Here is a 19396-nt window from a genome sequence, read left to right as displayed (position 1 = left end):
TATTTTGATGATGAAACCACTTGATATGTGTTTATGATTTAAACTGCATTTTGAGCGATGCAGGTCTACTCGATCAGGTTTAGACAGTTGACGCAGGAGGAATTGACATTACGCCGGAAGAGATCACGTCAGGATATTGGATGGCTGAATGCTTCGAACGTCGGGCATCGGGCCAAGGAGAGCGAAATTGCGCCAAGGATATCGGGGTTGCGGAGGTCAATCGCCGATTGGACAACAAGCCGCAAGAGAGGACGATGCACTGAAGAATCGGACGAAGCGCCAACCAATGACGTGCCGGGCAACAGAATGTCAATTCGCGTTGTAATAATTGTCTAGATCGGAGTAGAGTTTTAGCTTGTGTGTGCAGGATTAACTACGATAACGATGAAGACATAAAGCAAAACAAAGTGTCGGAGTCAAGCGCGAAGGATTCGTTGGGAGTTCGAGAGTTCGACGGAAGTCCGAAGGTTCGTCGGGAATGTTGCCGGAACTAGCCGAGAATGAGTAGGGAGCTTGCCGAAGGGTTTTTCGGAAGCTCGTCGGAAGGTTCGTTGGAAGTTCGCGGAGCTCACCGAGAAAGATCGGAGCTTGCCGAAGAAGCTCGTTGGAACTCGCCAAGATCAAATCGTGAAGTCTAGGAGCTTGTTGGGAGTCCGCAGAATGGTTTTCGAGAGTTTATCGGAAGACCATCGGAAGTTCGCCGGAAGCTCGCCGGAAGAAGTCTTGACTTACGGACTTTGTAATAGCTTAGAAAATGTCTTTAAATTCGTAGTTAGCACGTTAATTAGGGTTAGGATGAGGTGTTAAACCTATAACCCAAGTAGGGGCCAATTGGGCCCGAGTTCGGACTGGTTTGGGCCAAGTTTGGAGCCCAACCAGTGAGATGATTTGGCTTAGGCGGTGGCACCGCCTAGGCTAGGCGGTGGCACCGCCCAGCACCCGAGAGCTGGGCGGTGACACCTCCTGGGCTGGGCGGTTGCACCGTCCAGCACCCGAGCGCTGGGCGGTGGCACCGCCAGCATCGGGAACATAAGAGAATTCAAATTTTTGGAGCCCAAATTTGAATCCTCTTGAGGCCTATAAATACCCCTCAAGTCTCAGCTGAGAATACAACTTTTGTGCAGCAAGTGATTGAGAGAAAAGTCTTAGAAGAGTCTTTGCCTTTCTTGTTTTCAATTTGCTAGAGTTCTCCTCATTCTTTCTTGCTGAAAATTTGTAAGAGGTTGAACTGCTTGTAAAAGGTTGTAAGAGGGGTATTTGCCCTTCCATTTCAAGAGATTTGCTAGTGGAAGGTGGGAGCCTCATCAAAGAGGGGCCTCGCAAGTGGATGTAGGTCATTTGACCGAACCACTCTAAAATCGACGTAATCTCTGGTTTGCATTTCATTATTGCTATTTACATTACTGCAAACCTTCTTACATGCTTTAGTTCCTTATTACCTTTGCTGCACAACTTTAAGAATACGCTTTCAAGTTTAGCTTTTCAAGTTCCATTCTTATCGTACGAAAGATTTGTCGAAACCGAAGTTTTAATCCGCTGCACTAATTCACCCCCCCCCTCTTAGTGCCGCTCCGATCCTAACAATTGGTATCAGAGCCACGTTTTTCTACCTTGGTTTAACACCCAAATAGAAATGGTTCTTTACGGCTTTCAAGAGGGTCACTCTCTCATTTGTCCTCCCTTTTTCAATGGGACGGACTACACTTATTGGAAAACTCGAATGAGAGTTTTCTTACTTTCTTTGGATTTGAATTTATGACACATAGTTGAAAATGGATTTGAAATGTCTTCTCTTCCAATGAACCATTGGAATGATTTGGAGAAGAAGATGTTTTCTTTAAACGCAAAGGCTATGAATGCCTTATTTTGTGCTTTGGATAAAAATGAGTTCAATCGGATTTCAACGTGCGAAACGGCTTTTGATATTTAGCGAATACTTGAAATCACGCACGAGGGAACTAGTAGAGTCAAAGACTCGAAAGTTAACATTTTAATACATGATTTCGAGCTTTTTCGAATGAAGCCGAGCGAAACCATTGTTGACATGTACACCCGTTTTACGGATGTCGTCAACGGTTTACAAGCTCTTGGCAAATGTTTCTCAAATTTTGAACTTGTTAGTAAAGTTTTACGATCACTTTCTAAAGCTTGGGAATCAAAAGTAACGACAATATAAGAAACAAAAGATTTAAATATTTTTCCACTTGAAGAACTTATCGGCTCATTGATGACATATGAAATTGTGCGCAATGCACATGATGAACACAATGAACACTTGAACCACCTTCCAAAGAATAGGAAGGATTTGGAACTCCGGACAAATGAATACCACTTGAGCGATGACTCAAGTGATGAGGACAATGATGAACTTGAACTTCGAACACTAAATATTAATAAGTTTATTAAACAAAAATCTAAAATAAATAATGAACTTGAATGGAGGAAGAGGCCAAAGAAAAGGAAGGCACCCAAGGATGAATCAAGAACTTCCAAAGGTGAAACGACGAATTGGGCTTTGACGGGCTTCGACTACAAGGTAAGTAACTCAACTCTCTTGAATTATTTTGAAATTACTTGAAGTTTTTCATGAGTTCTTAATTTAGATAGTAGGAATAGGAAATAAAAAAAAATTATTTTTCAAAAATTATATCATGTTTTTCTTTTTTAGCATCTTTGAAAAAATTAAAATTTTGATCAATGAAAAGTATATTGCTAAGGTTTCATGCATGTTATGTTTTGAAATGTTGAATGATGTATGCAACATTATGGATTATAGTTATATGATATGTGATAATGCTTAGGATTACTCCATGTGTACTTTGATGATTTTATGTCATGCATGAGTTTTTGAAGTAAATGTTGATTTGATACTCTCATTTTGGATTAACATATTTTTGGTTTAATCATTTTTATGACGAATTCAGATGATATTCTCATGACATATTAAGATGACATAGTGCATGTACATCTATGTATGAATTTCTTGAAAGTCTTTTGATGATAGATGTGATATCATGATGTTTTATTTTTGATGTGTTTGGTCTTGACGGCTTTATGACGAAACTTATGTTTTGACTTTAAATGATGATACAATGTTTTCAAAAAAAGACTTGAACACTCTCACATGAAATCAATTGTATGAAATGGAAATGAATTTTCTATTCTATTGAGATTAATGAATTTATTTTACCAATCTTATGAATCTCATGAAAATAAACATGATGAATATGTTATAAATGAGTTGTCTTATAAGATTTTGCCTTTACATCTTGAACTTTAATGCTTATATTGATTTGGTATATAAAGACTAAGGCATGCTCATAAGAAGCAAATCACATGAATAGAAATTTATAAAAATGAAATGTAATCCTCTATCTTATTGATTTCTACCTAAGAGACCAATAAAACTATCTATGCCATTTTGAATCTCTTGAAAGAAATGTTGAGATTTTGATGATTTGGATGATTTGAATTTGAATGAGTTTTATTCAAAATCATGATCTTGATTCCGTGATATTTACAAATTAAGATTTATTATGAATCAAGATTTTTTCATTAATCGAACTTCTAAGATTTTCTTTTGATTATTTATGAGTAAGTTTTTCAAAAAGAAATCATGCATTTTGGTATTCATATGTTCTAATATTTCATGATATGATTTTTATACAATTCCTTGCATTCATGAAATGTTTATCACATCACCCAATTACTTTCCTCTTGATATTCCTTATGTGGTGATTAAAATTATGCATGAAATACTCTTGATATTATTTTAATGTATACAAATGAAAAGTTATAATCATGAATGATCGGATGAAATTTGACAAGTTAATATCTTCATGATTTGAAATATTTATAATTTGAAATTATGCATGCAATTGCTTTGTATTGTGATGATATATGTATCATGAATACTTTATTATCATATATGAAAATAGTGATAAACATTTTGAAAATAAATGTTTATATCATGGTAGATGATTTTACATTTTGTGCATGATGAGTTATAGTGATGAGTGAAACAATGATTGAAATGTTTTAAATGATGAATGTTTGGTATCATGATCAACATGTTGATAAATGCTTGAAAATTTTAATGTTTGAGTATCATGTATGATATGCTTATTAATGATGATTGATTTATTTTTCGGTATCGTGCATGAAAAATAAGGTTATTGAAATTGTGTATGTTTTAATTTGAATATATAATGATGCACAAATAAGAATGATACTTACCTTTGTCATAATATGAAAATTGATATAAGGGTCTTTTCCTTCTTTTTGACAATGACAAAGGGGAGCAAGAATTTCTAGCGTGGACATCATGAAAAGAGGCAAACTAACTAGCTTGCACAATTCAAGATGAAAGCAAAAATTGTACTTCTCAAAAGAGAAGATGCAAATGTAACATTTGCCAAATTGTTTGCTTGCCTCATGTAAAACATTATCTCTTGCTAGTTTGACATTTTTGCTAGCTTGTATGTTGCAAAACTTGATCACTTTTTCAAATATTTTGCTAGCTTGCATGATGTAGAACTTGCTATCTTGAACATTACCAAAAGTGCTATCTTGTATGCTATAAAACTTGCATATCTAAAACTTGATAGCTTGAATGTCCTAAGCATGATGCAATACTTGCTAAATTTTCTAGCTTCAAAACTGCATGATGATAAAACTTGATATTATGTTTTTCATGCAATGAGTTGAACTTATATTAAAAACACAAAGAATAATTGTACTTCTCCTTTTTGTTGATGACAAAGGGGGAGAAGTATGTTGATGACATGATATGCATAAGTTTATGCATATGTTCATGATGATGTGTTGCAAGTATTCATGATGAATATTGCAATGACTTGAATTCAGTTTGAATTCAAGGTTCTATCAATATGGCATATTGATAGGGGGAGTTTGTTTAAACTCCCGGAGTTAAGGTTAACTCCGTCATCAAGTGGTTGTCATCATCAAAAAGGGGGAGATCGTTGAATCTCGTATTTTGATGATGAAACCACTTGATATATGTTAATGATTTAAACTGCATTTTGAGCGATACAGGTCTACTCGATCAGGTTTAGACAGTTGACGCAGGAGGAATTGACATTACGCCGGAAGAGATCACGTTAGGATATTGGATGGCTGAATGCTTCGAACGTCGGGCATCGGGCCAAGGAGAGCGAAATTGCGCCAAGGATATTGGGGTTGCGGAGATCAATCGCCGATTGGACAACAAGCCGCAAGAGAGGACGATGCACCGAAGAATCGGACGAAGCGCCAACCAATGACGTGCCGGGCAACAGAATGTCAATTCGCGTTGTAATAATTGTCTAGATCGGAGTAGAGTTTTAGCTTGTGTGTGCAGGATTAACTACGATAACGACGAAGACATAAAGCAAAACAAAGTGTCAGAGTCAAGCGCGAAGGATTCGTTGGGAGTTCGAGAGTTCGACGGAAGTCCGAAGGTTCGTCGGGAATGTTGCCGGAACTAGCCGAGAATGAGTAGGGAGCTTGCCGAAGGGTTTTTCGGAAGCTCACCGGAAGGTTCGTTGGAAGTTCGCGGAGCTCACCGAGAAAGATCGGAGCTTGCCGAAGAAGCTCGTTGGAACTCGCCAAGATCAAATCGTGAAGTCTAGGAGCTTGTTGGGAGTCCGCAGAATTGTTTTCGAGAGTTTATCGGAAGACCGTCGGAAGTTCACCGAAAGCTCGCCGGAAGAAGTCTTGACTTACGGACTTTGTAATAGCTTAGAAAATGTCTTTAAATTCGTAGTTAGCACATTAATTAGGGTTAGGATTAGGTGTTAATCCTATAACCCAAGTAGGGGCCAATTGGGCCCGAGTTCGGACTAGTTTGGGCCAAGTTTGGAGCCCAACCAGTGAGCTTATTTGGCTTAGGCGGTGGCACCGCCCAGCACCCGAGAGCTAGGCGGTGACACCTCCTGGGCTGGGCGGTTGCACCGTCCAGCACCCGAGCGCTGGGCGGTGGCACCGCTTGGTTGGGCGGTGGCACCGCCAGCATCGGGAACATAAGAGAATTCAAATTTTTGGAGCCCAAATTTGAATCCTATTGAGGCCTATAAATACCCCTCAAGTCTCAGCTGAGAATACAACTTTTGTGCGGCAAGTGATTGAGAGAAAAGTCTTAGAAGAGTCTTTGCCTTTCTTGTTTTCAATTTGCTAGAGTTCTCCTCATTCTTTCTTGCTGAAAATTTGTAAGAGGTTGAACTGCTTGTAAAAGGTTGTAAGAGGGGTATTTGCCCTTCCATTTCAAGAGATTTACTAGTGGAAGGTGGGAGCCTCATCGAAGAGGGGCCTCGCAAGTGGATGTAGGTCATTTGACCGAACCACTCTAAAATCGACGTAATCTCTGGTTTGCATTTCATTATTGCTATTTACATTACTGCAAACCTTCTTACATGCTTTAGTTCCTTATTACCTTTGCTGCACAACTTTAAGAATACGCTTTCAAGTTTAGCTTTTCAAGTTCCATTCTTATCGTACGAAAGATTTGTCGAAACCGAAGTTTTAATCCGCTGCACTAATTCACCACCCCCCCTCTTAGTGCCGCTCCGATCCTAACAATTGGTATCAGAGCCACGTTTTTCTACCTTGGTTTAACACCCAAATAGAAATGGTTCTTTACGGCTTTCAAGAGGGTCACTCTCTCATTTGTCCTCCCTTTTTCAATGGGACGGACTACACTTATTGGAAAACTCGAATGAGAGTTTTCTTACTTTCTTTGGATTTGAATTTATGGCACATAGTTGAAAATGGATTTGAAATGTCTTCTCTTCCAATGAACCATTGGAATGATTTGGAGAAGAAGATGTTTTCTTTAAACGCAAAGGCTATGAATGCCTTATTTTGTGCTTTGGACAAAAATGAGTTCAATCGGATTTGTAAATGTTGCCTCCAAAACCTGTGAAAAGGAGAAGAGTGTTGTAAAATGGTAGTTGATCTTCGCTCGTTGAAAAAAGATCATTAGTGGATGTCGATAACCTTGACGGAAGGGGAATCGGTGGAGTGGATCTAGGTCACGACGACCGAACTACTATAAATTAGTTTACATCTTTGTTCTGCTTTTAATTCTCATATTGCAAATTGATTTACTTACTTTATTTGCTCATGACATTCTTGCAAATGTTTAAAAGTTAAGCATCTTTCTGAGATCGTTTTTAATCGTATGAAGGTTTTCAAAATCGATGTTTTTATCGCTACACTAATTCACCCCCTCCTCTTAGTGCCGACTCGTTCCTAACAGTTGGTATCAGAGCTATATTATTTCTCATTTGGTTTAACACCCAAGAAAAATGGCCTTTTCGGATTTCAAGATGGTTTTTCAATTGTTTATCCGCCTATGTTCAATGGGATGAACTACACTTATTGAAAAACTCGAATGAGAGTTTTCTTGCTTTCTATGGATTTAAACTTATTGAATATTATTGAAAATAGATTTCAAAATTCTTCCACTCGAATGAATGAATGAAATAATTTGGAGAAGAAAACTTTTTCTTTAAATGCTAGAGCTATGAATGCTCTATTTTGTGCCTTAGACAAAAATGAAGTCAATCGAATTTCTATATGTGAAACGACTTTCGATATTTGACACTCTTGAAATCACACACGAAGGCACTAGTAGAGTAAAATATTCTAAGATAAATTTTTTAATGCATGATTTTAAACTTTTTCGAATAAAGCCAAGCGAGACTATTGGGGGCATGTACACTGGTTTTACGGATATCATCAATAGTCTAAAAGCACTTGACAAATGTTTTTCGAATTTTGAACTTGTTGATAAAGTTTTACGATCTCTTTCAAAAAATTGGTACTCTAAAGTAATGGTCATTTAAGAGGCCAAAGATTTGAATACTTTTTCGATCGAAGAACTTATTGGGTCTTTGATGACTTATGAAATGACCAATGTGGCACATGATGAACTTAAGAACTGTTGAATCTCAGATTTTGATGATGAAATCAAATGATGGATTAATTGATCTAATCCATATTATTGAGTTAAGTGTGCAGGATTAACTACGATAGCCTGAAAACATAAAGCAAAGATACCGGAGTCAAGTTCTATGGGTGTTTGAGAGTCCGAAGATTCATCGAAGATGTTGCCGGAACCAACTAAGAAGAAATCGGGGACTTGTTGGAGTTTTCGGAAGTCCATCAAAGAAATCGTTGGAGGTTCACAGAGATCACCGAGAAGGCTCGTCTACTCGCTGAACTTGCCACAAGATCGGGAGCCTGCTGAGAGTCCGCTGGAAGAAATTCGAGGGTGTATCGGAAGTCCACCGGAAGATCACCGGAAAGATCGCCGGAAGGAGACTCGACATATGCCGGTTGAAAACTTACGTAGGACTATATTTTCAGTTGCGTAGTTTACATGTAATTAGGGTTAGGATTAAAGGATAATCCTATATCCTGGTTAGGGGCCAACTGGGCCTAATATTATCTAGTTTGGGCCAGATTTGAAGCTCATCTAGTGACCTATAGGATCGGGCGGTGGCACCGCCCAGAACCCGAGGATCGGGTGGTGGTACCGTCGGACTGGGCAGTGGCATCGCCTAGCACCCGAGAGGTCCGGCGGTGGTACCGCCAGACTGGGCGGTGGCACCGCCCAGCACCCGAGAGGTCCGGTGGTGGCACCGCCAGTACACTATCCGTGTCAAACACTAACAGGCGGTGGCACCGCCAGTATCGGGAACCCAAGAGAATTCAAAATTTGGAGCCCAAATTTGAATCCTCTTAGGGTCTTTAAATACTCCTCAATTCTCAGTAGAGAATACAACTTTTGAGTAGCAATAGATTGAGAAAAAAGGCCTTAGCAAAGTAGTGTTCACCTCCTTCTTTCTTGTTGAAAATTTGTAAGAGTGTGAACCACTATAAAAGGTTGTAAGAGGGGTATTTGTTCTTCCCCTTCAAAGTGATTTGCCAGTGGAAGTTGGGAGCCTCTTCGAAGAAGGCTTCACAAGTGGATGTAGATCATTTTAACCGAATTACTTTAAATTGGTGTGTTCCTTGAATGTGTGAGTTCTTACCTTCCTGAAATTATTATTTACACTACTGCTAGCTTTCGGTTTTCATCTACTCAAGTTACTATCGAAACAAAATCTCCTCGTATTTACGAATTCGTTTTTAAACTTACAAGTTTTAATCTGCGCACTAATTCAACCCCCCTCCCCTCTTAGTGCCACTCCGATCCTAATAATTGGTATCAGAGCAAGGCTTACTCTCATATTTGGTTTAATACCTAAGAGAGATGACTTACTCCAGCATGCAAGTGGGTCACTCTATTACACGTCCGCCTATGTTCAATGGGTCGGATTACATATATTGGAAGACTCGTATGAGGATCTTCCTTATTTCTATGGATTTTGAGCTTTGGACTATTATCGAAAATAGATTTAAAAAATCTTCTCTTCCGATGAGCAAATGGGATGAATCGGAGAAGAAGGTTTTTGCTTTAAACGCAAAGGCTATGAATACCTTGTTTTGTACATTAGACAAAAATAAATTTAATCACGTTTCAATTTATGATTCGGCTTTTGATATTTGGAGAACTCTTGAGGCCACTTATAAAGGCACTAGCCGAGTGAAAGAGTCCAAAATCAACATTCTTGTGCACTCTTACGAACTTTTTCGAATGAAACCAAGTGAGTCCATCGTAGACATGTATACCCGTTTCACTGATGTCATCAATGGACTCAAAGCTCTTAGTAAATAATTTTCTAACTTTGAACTAATAACTAAAATCTTAAGATCCCTTCCAAAAAGTTTGGATCCAAAAGTTATGGCCATTCAAGAGGCCAAGGACCTTAAAACATTTCCTCTTGAAGAACTTATTGGGTCTCTAATGACCCAGAAATGATATGCCATGCTTATGAAGAGCTCAAGAACCCCCTTCCAAAGAACAAGAAGGATATGACGCTTACATCACAAGAAGACCACTTGAAAGGAACATCAAGTGATGAGGACAGTGAAGATGATATTGCACTTTTAACTCAAAAATTTTAAAAATTTATAAGAAAGAACAAATTTAAAAATAACACCAAAAACAAACTTGAACATAAAAAGGACCAAGTAATATGCTACGAGTGCAAGAAGCTGGGGCACTTCAAAAATGAATGCCCCCAAGCCAAGAAGAAGCAACCGAAGAAGAAAAAAGCTTTAAAAGCGACTTGAGATGATTTAAGTGATTCAGAAAGTGAAGAAGCTAGCAACAAAGAGGAGACAAACTTTACGCTAATGGCTTTAGGAGAAGAGACAAACCTATAAGTTAGGAGCAAGAGATGATATCTTGATAGTGGATACTTAAGACACATGACTGGAGATTCATCTCATTTTTCTATGCTCACTAGCAAAGAAGAAGGGTGCGTCACCTTCGGAGACAATAACAAAGGCAAAATCATTGGCAAGGGAACCATAGGTAACAAATTATATTTTTCAATTGATGATGTATTACTAGTTGATGGATTAAAATATAATCTCTTAAGTATTAGTCAATTATGCGATAAAGGTTACATCGTTAGATTTGAATCTAATGCGTGCATTATTGAAAAACCAAACAATAACTTATCAATGATTGATTTAAAACAAAATAATGTCTACACCTTCAACCTTGATGAACTAAGTAATGAAATGTGCTTCTCTGCTTTAAATGATGATGCTTGGCTTTGGCATAGGAGATTAGGCCATGCAAATATAAACCTAATATCTAAGATCTCATCTAGAGAATTAGTACGAGGGATTCCCAATATGAAGTTTGTTAAGGACAAAGTATGTGATGTATGCCAACTAGGTAAATAAATAAAAACTAGTTTCAAACCAAAAAATCAAATTAGCACCACTAGACCATTACAATTGATCCATTTGGTGTAATCACATCAAATATTTAAGTTAGGAATTGATTTTATTTTCTTACTTGTTATTATAATTTAAGAAAATCTTAATCTACTTCCTTGTTTTTTTATATGAATTAAAGAAATAACTGTTAAGTATTCCAAATATGATGATATCATATTTGTTAGTATATTAAATAGAAATAATTTATATTAAATAAATATAAAAATTAAAATGAATTTCCCTTAATAGAGGCTCACCTCCTCCTATTTAAGGGGAGGGATTTCTCTCCTTCGTTCCTCACCTAGTCGAGCCTAGCAGTAGGAGGAACGAGGAGTTACACCCTGTTGACAAGATGTAGGTTTTCCTACATTTCTTAAATTTAAAAGTTTTAGCTTCTATTTTGATTCTTTAAATGTTGAAAGTTTTATAGTTTAAAAAATATGTATCCATTCTTTAAATGTCAAAATTTTTTGCATTAAAGTAATTAGTTAAAGTTTTCATAATATTCTTTGACCCATGATTAAGGTTTTTATTGTAGAGTTAAATATGTTAAAAATATATTTATTTTATATGATATTTTCTATATTACAGTTTATCTTTAATATTATTTGGATTAAAATATTGTTAGATTAGAATATGTTATCTAAAATCTTTTTTGATATTCTTTGATCTGAAATTTAAAATATATTATTCTGAATGATTTAAAATATGACTAGAATATGTTGAAAACATGATTTTTATTTGAATTTAGAAGGCTATTTCCTTGTATTAAAACTTATCTCCCAGTCCCTCTTTTAATATCTTATGATTTCTAGTCAAATTTAGAATGTTATTTCCTTGTATTAAAGCTTTTCTCCTCATCTATCTTTTAATGCATTATTATGTTTTTATTTATATTGTTAATGGGTATATGCTATGATATGAAATTGAATATTAATTGGAATGAAATTTCTTACTGGCCAGGCCCAACCCACGGTTCAGGCCTTGGCCTGTAAGCTACCTCAGTCCAACCATTATGGGCGGTCACATGCGACGCACATGACTAGTCCATGGGCCAGGGCTGAGCTAGTTTTTATTTATATCTAGATGGATTGGCTCAATCTAGCCCAATATTATTGTTGAACTTGAGCCCAAATATTGATTGAACTAAACTAGACTTGATTAGTCTAGATCAATTCAGGGTGATTCCGAATTGATTGACTTATTCAAGTTAGTTTAACCCAAATTGAACTTAATCTAGTTTAAATTATACTAGTCTAGGGTGGTTCCAGACCAGTTAAATAAGGATTAGAGATCAGTTCAGTTCAGCTCTAGTAAATCGAGTTCAATTGAATCGATTAAACTAGAGTTCAAGTCAATTGAGGGCTAATTTATATTATTTGATATTGATGATATTTGAAAGAGACGTTTTAAATATGTTATTTGATCCCGAAATGGACATGACCAGTGTGAGATTATATTATTTTCCTGTCGAGAGCAGGTAGAGCGATTCCCTTCGGGGATTAGCGGGTTGTCAGACGTGGCGATTGGACGGTTCCTCCATCTACTGTTAGGAGGAACGTGTCCCCACTTTGGCGGGGGTGGGACACCACTCTATCCATTGTTGGGAGTGTGATATGAGTTTGCCTCCATCCGCTGTTGGGAGAACACAAACTTATCCCATAGGATAAAGCCTCTCCATCCGCTGTTGGGGGAGTGCTCCTTCGGGTATTTGATATACGCCAATGGGATGATTGATTGAATTTTGATTACGTATACATTTTGAGTTGACTTTTGGGGTTCCTACTCAGCGTTGCTGAATTTTCTTTGTTTTGATTTTCAGAGCAACCTCCCTCTAGTACTAAATCGGATTCCAGTGGAGAGTGGACCTTCCTCTACCGCTAGGTAGAGCCACTTGGATGATTTTTGAAGTTAACATCACTATGTTTACTTTTCTATTTATGATTTGATGAATAAATGGATTGTAATAAATGAATTGTAATAAAGTTTATGAATGATGAATAAAGTGATGTTTATCTATTTGGCCTAAATATGTGGGAAGATAAAAAAAAAAAAAAAATCCAGGATGTGACATCTTTTATGGTATCAGAGCCGACCTAGCATTTGGGCAGGGTGAGAGGGCTCGAGTAGGAAAGGGCTACCCGTGGATGGAGTCAGAGAACTCATCACGGCATGGAGCCACCACTGGGTTAATCCTCACATGCACTATGCTAGGGTTCGATCTAGGATATATTGGACCTTAATGAGGACGTCAAGCTAATTGAGTTGGGGATATTATAACATCTCATTAGTCCCACATCGAAATAGGCCAATAACTCCATTTTGGTCCTTCAACCACAGACCAAAATGCTTAAGCGAGAGTTAACGTAGTTAACTCATCAGACTCAGGTCGTGACATTTGGTATCAGAGCCGATCTAGTATTTGGGCAGGGTGACAAGGCTCGAGTAGGAAAGGGCTACCCGTGGATGGAGTCAAAGAACTCATCACGGCGTGGAGCCACCACTGGGTTAATCCTCACATTCACTATGCTAGAGTTCGATCTAGGATATGTTGGACCTTAACGAGGACGTCAAGCTAATTGAGTTGGGGATATTGTAACATCCCATTAGTCCTACATCAGAAGTGGGCAATGTGTATGATTAGCTTATATGGGCCTGATGAGTGTACTACGTTAACTCGCGCTTAAGTATTTTGGTTCGTGGTTGAAGGACCAAAATGAAGTTATTGGCTGGCTTATCAGACTCGGGTCGTGACATTTGGACTTATTTGGACCAATTGACACGACAAGTCTAGGAGGAAGCAAATATGCTTTTGTAATTGTAAATGACTATACTAGATACACTTGGACCTATTTCTTGGCTCACAAAAGTGATTGTTTCAAATGTTTCTCTAAATTTTATAAATTCACTCAAAACGAAAAAGGCTTCATGATTTCATCAATTCGGAGTAATCATGGTGGCGAATTTCAAAACCGTGACTTCCAAAGTTTTTGTGAAGTTAATGGATATAACCACAACTTCTCTACTCCAAGAAATCCTCAACAAAATGGAGTAGTTAAAAGAAAAAATAGAAACCTACAAGAAATGGCAAGAACTTTGTGAATACGGCTTGCTACATCATGAATAGGGTTTTAATAAGACCGTCTCTATCAAAAACTCCCTATGAATTATGGAATAATAAAAAACCAAATGTTTCTTATTTTAAAGTTTTCGATTGCAAATGCTTTATTTTAAAGGATGCTTTAGAAAAATTTGATGCCAAATCTGATGAAGGCACCTTTCTTGGTTACTCTTTTGTTTCTAAGGTTTTTCGTGTTTTTAACAAAAGAACCTTAGTTATAGAAAAGTCTATTCATGTAGTTTTCAATGAAAATTTTGAGTTAAATAAAAATGATTTTGATGATGATATTGATTTTGAAATTTTAAATTTAAATAAACCCCCTCCTCAAAATAGAAACTTGGATGCATCTTCTTCTTTACCTAAGGAATGGAAATATGTAGATGCTCATGCAAAAGAGCTAATTCTAGGAGGTACATCAAAAGGGGTTCAAACTCATTCTTCCTTCAAGAATTTTTGTGCTAATGCCACCTTCCTTTCTCAAATCGAACCTAAATGCATTGACGAGGCCTTGAAAGATGATTCTTGGGTTATTGCAATGCAAGAGGAATTGAACCAATTTGAGAGGAATGAGGTATGTAAGCTTATTCCTAGACCTAGTGACCATTTAGTCATTGGTACTAAATGGGTCTTTTGAAACAAGCAAGACGAATGCGGTATCGTGGTTAGAAATAAGGCTAGATTCGTGGCCAAAGGTTTCAACCAAAAAAAAGGTATCGACTACAAAGAAACCTTCGCTCCTGTGACAAGATTAGAAGCCATTAGGATGCTCCTTGCCTATGCTAGTAGTAATAATTTTAAACTATTTCAAATGGATGTCAAAAATGTCTTCTTGAATGGTTTTATTTCCGAAGAAGTATATGTCGAACAACCTCCCGGATTTAAAAATTCTCTTCTTCCTAATCATGTATTCAAACTGACTAAGGCTCTCTATGGCTTGAAATAAGCTCCAAGAGCTTGGTATGAAAGACTTAGTTCCTTTCTTATTTTAAATAATTTTACCAAGGCAAGGTTGATACTATATTGTTTATCAAACACTTTGAAAATAATTTTCATATTGTGCAAATTTATGTTGACGATATTATTTTTGGTTCTTCGGATAAATCATTATGTGAATCATTTGCTAAGTGTATGAGTCATGAATTTAAAATGAGTCTAATGGGTGAATTAACTTTCTTTTTAGGATTATAAATTAAATAACTTAGTGATGGTATATTTCTTAATCAATCTAAATATACATTAGAATTGTTAAAACGATTTAACATGGATGGTTCAAAAGCGATAAACACTCCTATGAGTACTTCGACGAAGTTAGATATGGATGAAAATGGTGAGAATTTCGATCGAAAAACGTATAGGGGAATGATATGTAGTATACTTTATCTCACCTCGACTAGACCGGATATCATGTTTAGTATAGGACTTTGCACTATGTTTCAATCTAATCCTAAATTATCTCATCTTAAGAGTGTTAAAAGAATATTTAGATATATTAAAGGAACTCCTAATTTAGGATTGTGGTATCCGAAATCCGATAAATTTGATTTAATAGCTTATGCAGATGTCGATTTGGCAGATGTAGGATAGATAGAAAATGTACATATGGAACATGTCAATTTTTAGGACATGCACTTATTTCTTGGACTTCCAAGAAACAAAACTCAGTTGCACTATCTACGGTGGAAGCCGAATACATTGCTGCAAGTGCATGTTGTGCACAAGTTGTTTGGATGAAGAATACATTAGAAGACTATAAAATTTACATGAAAAACATTTCCATAAAATGTGATAATACAAGTGCCATATGTCTTACTAAAAATCTAATTCAACACTCTAGAACTAAGCATATCGACGTTAGGCATCATTTCATATGCGATCATGTCCTTAACAATAATGTCATTCTAGAGTTTATTGATACAAAGTATTAATTAGCAAACATTTTTACAAAAGCCTTAAATGAAGACCTATTTGAATTCATTAGAAGGGAACTAGGCATGTTAAATTGTCCCTGAGAATAAGCTTGTTTGAATGTATTTTTCGAAAAGTTTTTCATCCTCTTTCCATTTTTTCGTGGATTTGATTTCTTCCTTCTCTTTCGATTTCAAATGACATATTAAAGTGCAATCCAAGATCCTATCCTATCTTGAGCCAAACACCTCTGAAAAACAAAAGGAGGGAGGAAAGAAATTTTTTCTTTCTCTTTCTTGGCATGCCAGTAGTGGCACCGCCAGAACCGACGGTAGCATCGCCTGAGCGCTCGGTCGCCAAGTGGTTGTTGGGAAATCTTGGGGGCGACATCACATACGTAGCGGAAGAACAAGAAAACAAAATCCCCGATTCCCAAAGAGATGTTCGTTGTCGTGCGAAGATTGGTGCGCAAAATCCGTGAAACTTAAAACTATGTATAGAGTAGATTGTGTTACCTAGGAAGATCGTATATCCCTGTTTCCTCGCAGATCTTTAGGAGAGGGTAAAGGAGGTCAAGCGTCCTCCTCTCTAGCGGTGATCCACACAGCAGGGTTGCGACGATGCTCCTCAAAACTCCAAGCCTACTCTGAGGTGGAGAGGGGGAGGAGAATAGGAGAGGCAAGCAAAGACTCTAGCCTATGAGACTCTGAATCCCTCCTATTTATAGAGGTCCCCTGTCAAACCCTAATGGGTCCTCCCCTAGTGGGTATTGGATCTGCATCCAATAAGACAAGGGCTCCGTCGGATATCTCATATCCGAACCTCTACTCATCGCAATGCCTACCATATGTGTGTGACCCTCTAGGCCTAAAATCGAGCTGGCCGTGAGTCATACCTGTCAGAACTCTTTTTAACTCAGTGAATTATTATCTCTGTAATAATTCACTTGACTCATCGACTACGGACGTACTAGGCCACTACGCCGTAGTCCCCAGACGATACAAGGGAATCCAATCCATTGGACCTGTATGTCCTCAGTTACCGTGTACCTATAGTCCCTCATCCATCTAATATCCCTGAGACCGTATATCGAGCATGGTGCTATCAGACTCATACGGTTTCTAATCGAGTCTCGCTCTAATCGGATTCTCCCGGAGAACTCTTTCTCTCTCAACCCGAATGACATTGGCCAGAGATTTGTCTGAGCAAGAACATATGGGATATTCCTCTCATGACGCCGAGAGTGGATGATCCTCTATCGACACTCAATAGCCCTCGTAAGGTCGACTACCACTCCCAATGACCAACTGTTCTAGATCTGGGACAGCCAAACCTATAAGTCTGGTATCAAAGAGTGGAGCACTCATACAGGACATCCTTGGTGTCTCAAGTCTAAGGATCAGATATACCACTAGGACTACGGAATCACTGTCTGACAATAAGGCATCATTAACCATCCAGCATTCTGTAAGCGGATCAATCAGTGAACTCATTCTCCAATGAGCACCTGTACTATATCCCTAGTGTCCGTACACGAGCAGCTATGAGACCAGATGCATCCATCATATGGATGGGTATACAGCACACTAGTCTGTCCGGTTATCACGATGTCCCTATCGAGTAACCTATAACCGGGATTATTTAGGATATGTGTTTAAAGGTGAATCGATCTCATTATCGTGATCTCATCACGATCCGATTCCCATTGAACAAATCTAAGGACATCAATATATATATATATATATATATATATATATATATATATATATATATATATATATATATATATATATATATATATATATATATATATATATATATATATATATATATATATATATATATGCAATAGTTATAAAGTGATATACGCCAAAATATAATAAGCAAAAAGATTTTGTATCAAGTCACATGTGCCATCACTCACGTGATTGGCTTGCTGGGCACCTATAAGTAATAATCTCCCACTTGACCTAAAGTCAATCACCTATGTGTCTGATCCCCATCAGACCCCTATGACGCTCAAAGTCAATATGAGACAACAGCTTTGTCAGTGGACCTGCAATATTATCTTCGGATGGAACTCTTTCCACTGCTACATCTCCTCGGGTTACGATCTCTTTGATAAGGTGGAACCTCCTCAGAGCACTTCTGATGAGACCCGGGTTCTCTTATTTGAGTAATTGCCCCCTAGTTGTCGCAATATAAAGAAGTCGGCATCTCGCTATCCGGCACAACTCCCAAATCTGTGATGAACTTCTTCATCCAGACTCCCTCCTTTGCTGCATCTGATACAACAATATACTCCACCTCTGTGATTGAGTCAGCAGTAGTATCTTGCTTGGAACTCTTCAAGCACACTACTCCTCCATTCAAGGTGTACACGTACCCCAAATTTGACTTGCTATTATCGACATCAGACTGAAAACTTGAGTCTGTGTAGCCTTCAACCTTAAGGATACTACCTTCATATAGTTGTAAAAGATCCTTAGTCCTTCTCAAGTACTTAAGGATACACTTTACTGCTTTCCAATGTTCCAAGCCTAGATCCGCCTAATACCTACTCGTGACACTCAGAGCATGTGCTATATCAGGCATAGTACCTAGCATGACATACATGATAGACCCTATTGCTGAGGCATAAGGTATCATATCTATGTTCGCCCTTTCTTTTGGAGTCTTTAGGTGTTGAATCTCGTATTTTGATGATGAAACTACTTGATATATGTTTATGATTTAATATGCGTTTTAAGTGACGCAGGATGCTTTGATCAGGATGAGACAATTAAAGCAGGAACATCATGTTGTACCGGAGGAACATGTCAGAAGATTGGACGTCGGGCCGGTGGATCGGTCGACGTATCGACAGAAGGCTTCGGGCCGTGGACTCGGGCATCGGGCCAAGAAGAGCGGTTATTATGCCAAGGATATCGGAGTTGCGGAGTCAACTGGCCGATTGGGCAATAGGCCGCAGGAGAGGACGATGCGCCGAAGAATCAGACGAAGCGTCGAGGGACCAATGACATGCCGGACAACTTGGTTAATTGCTTAGGATTAATTGTCTCGATCGAAGTTTTGTTTTAATTGTGCAGGATTAACTATGATAACGATGAAGACATAAAGCGAAACAAAGTGTCGGAGTCAAGCGCGAAGGATTTGTTGCGAGTTCGAGAGTTCGACGGAAGTCCGAAGGTTCGTCGGGAATGCTACCGGAACTAGCCGAGAATGAGTTGGGAGCTTGCCGAAGGGTTTTTCGGAAGCTCGCCGGAAGGTTCGTTGGGAGTTCGCGGAGCTCGCCGAGAAAGATCGGAGCTTGCCGAAGAAGCTCGTTGGAACTCACTAAGAACAAATCGTGAAGTCTAGGAGCTTGGCGGGAGTCCGCAGAATGGTTTCCGAGAGTTCATCGGAAGACCGCCGGAAGTTTGCCGGAAGCTCGCCAGAAGAAGTCTTGACTTGCGGACTTTGTAATAGCTTAGAAAATGTCTTTAAAATCATAGTTAGCACATTAATTAGGGTTAGGATTAGGTGTTAATC

This window comes from Musa acuminata, chromosome BXJ3-8 (genome assembly GCF_036884655.1).
Source record: "Musa acuminata AAA Group cultivar baxijiao chromosome BXJ3-8, Cavendish_Baxijiao_AAA, whole genome shotgun sequence".
Lineage (NCBI taxonomy): Eukaryota > Viridiplantae > Streptophyta > Magnoliopsida > Zingiberales > Musaceae > Musa > Musa acuminata.
This window is presented reverse-complemented; position numbering follows the sequence as displayed.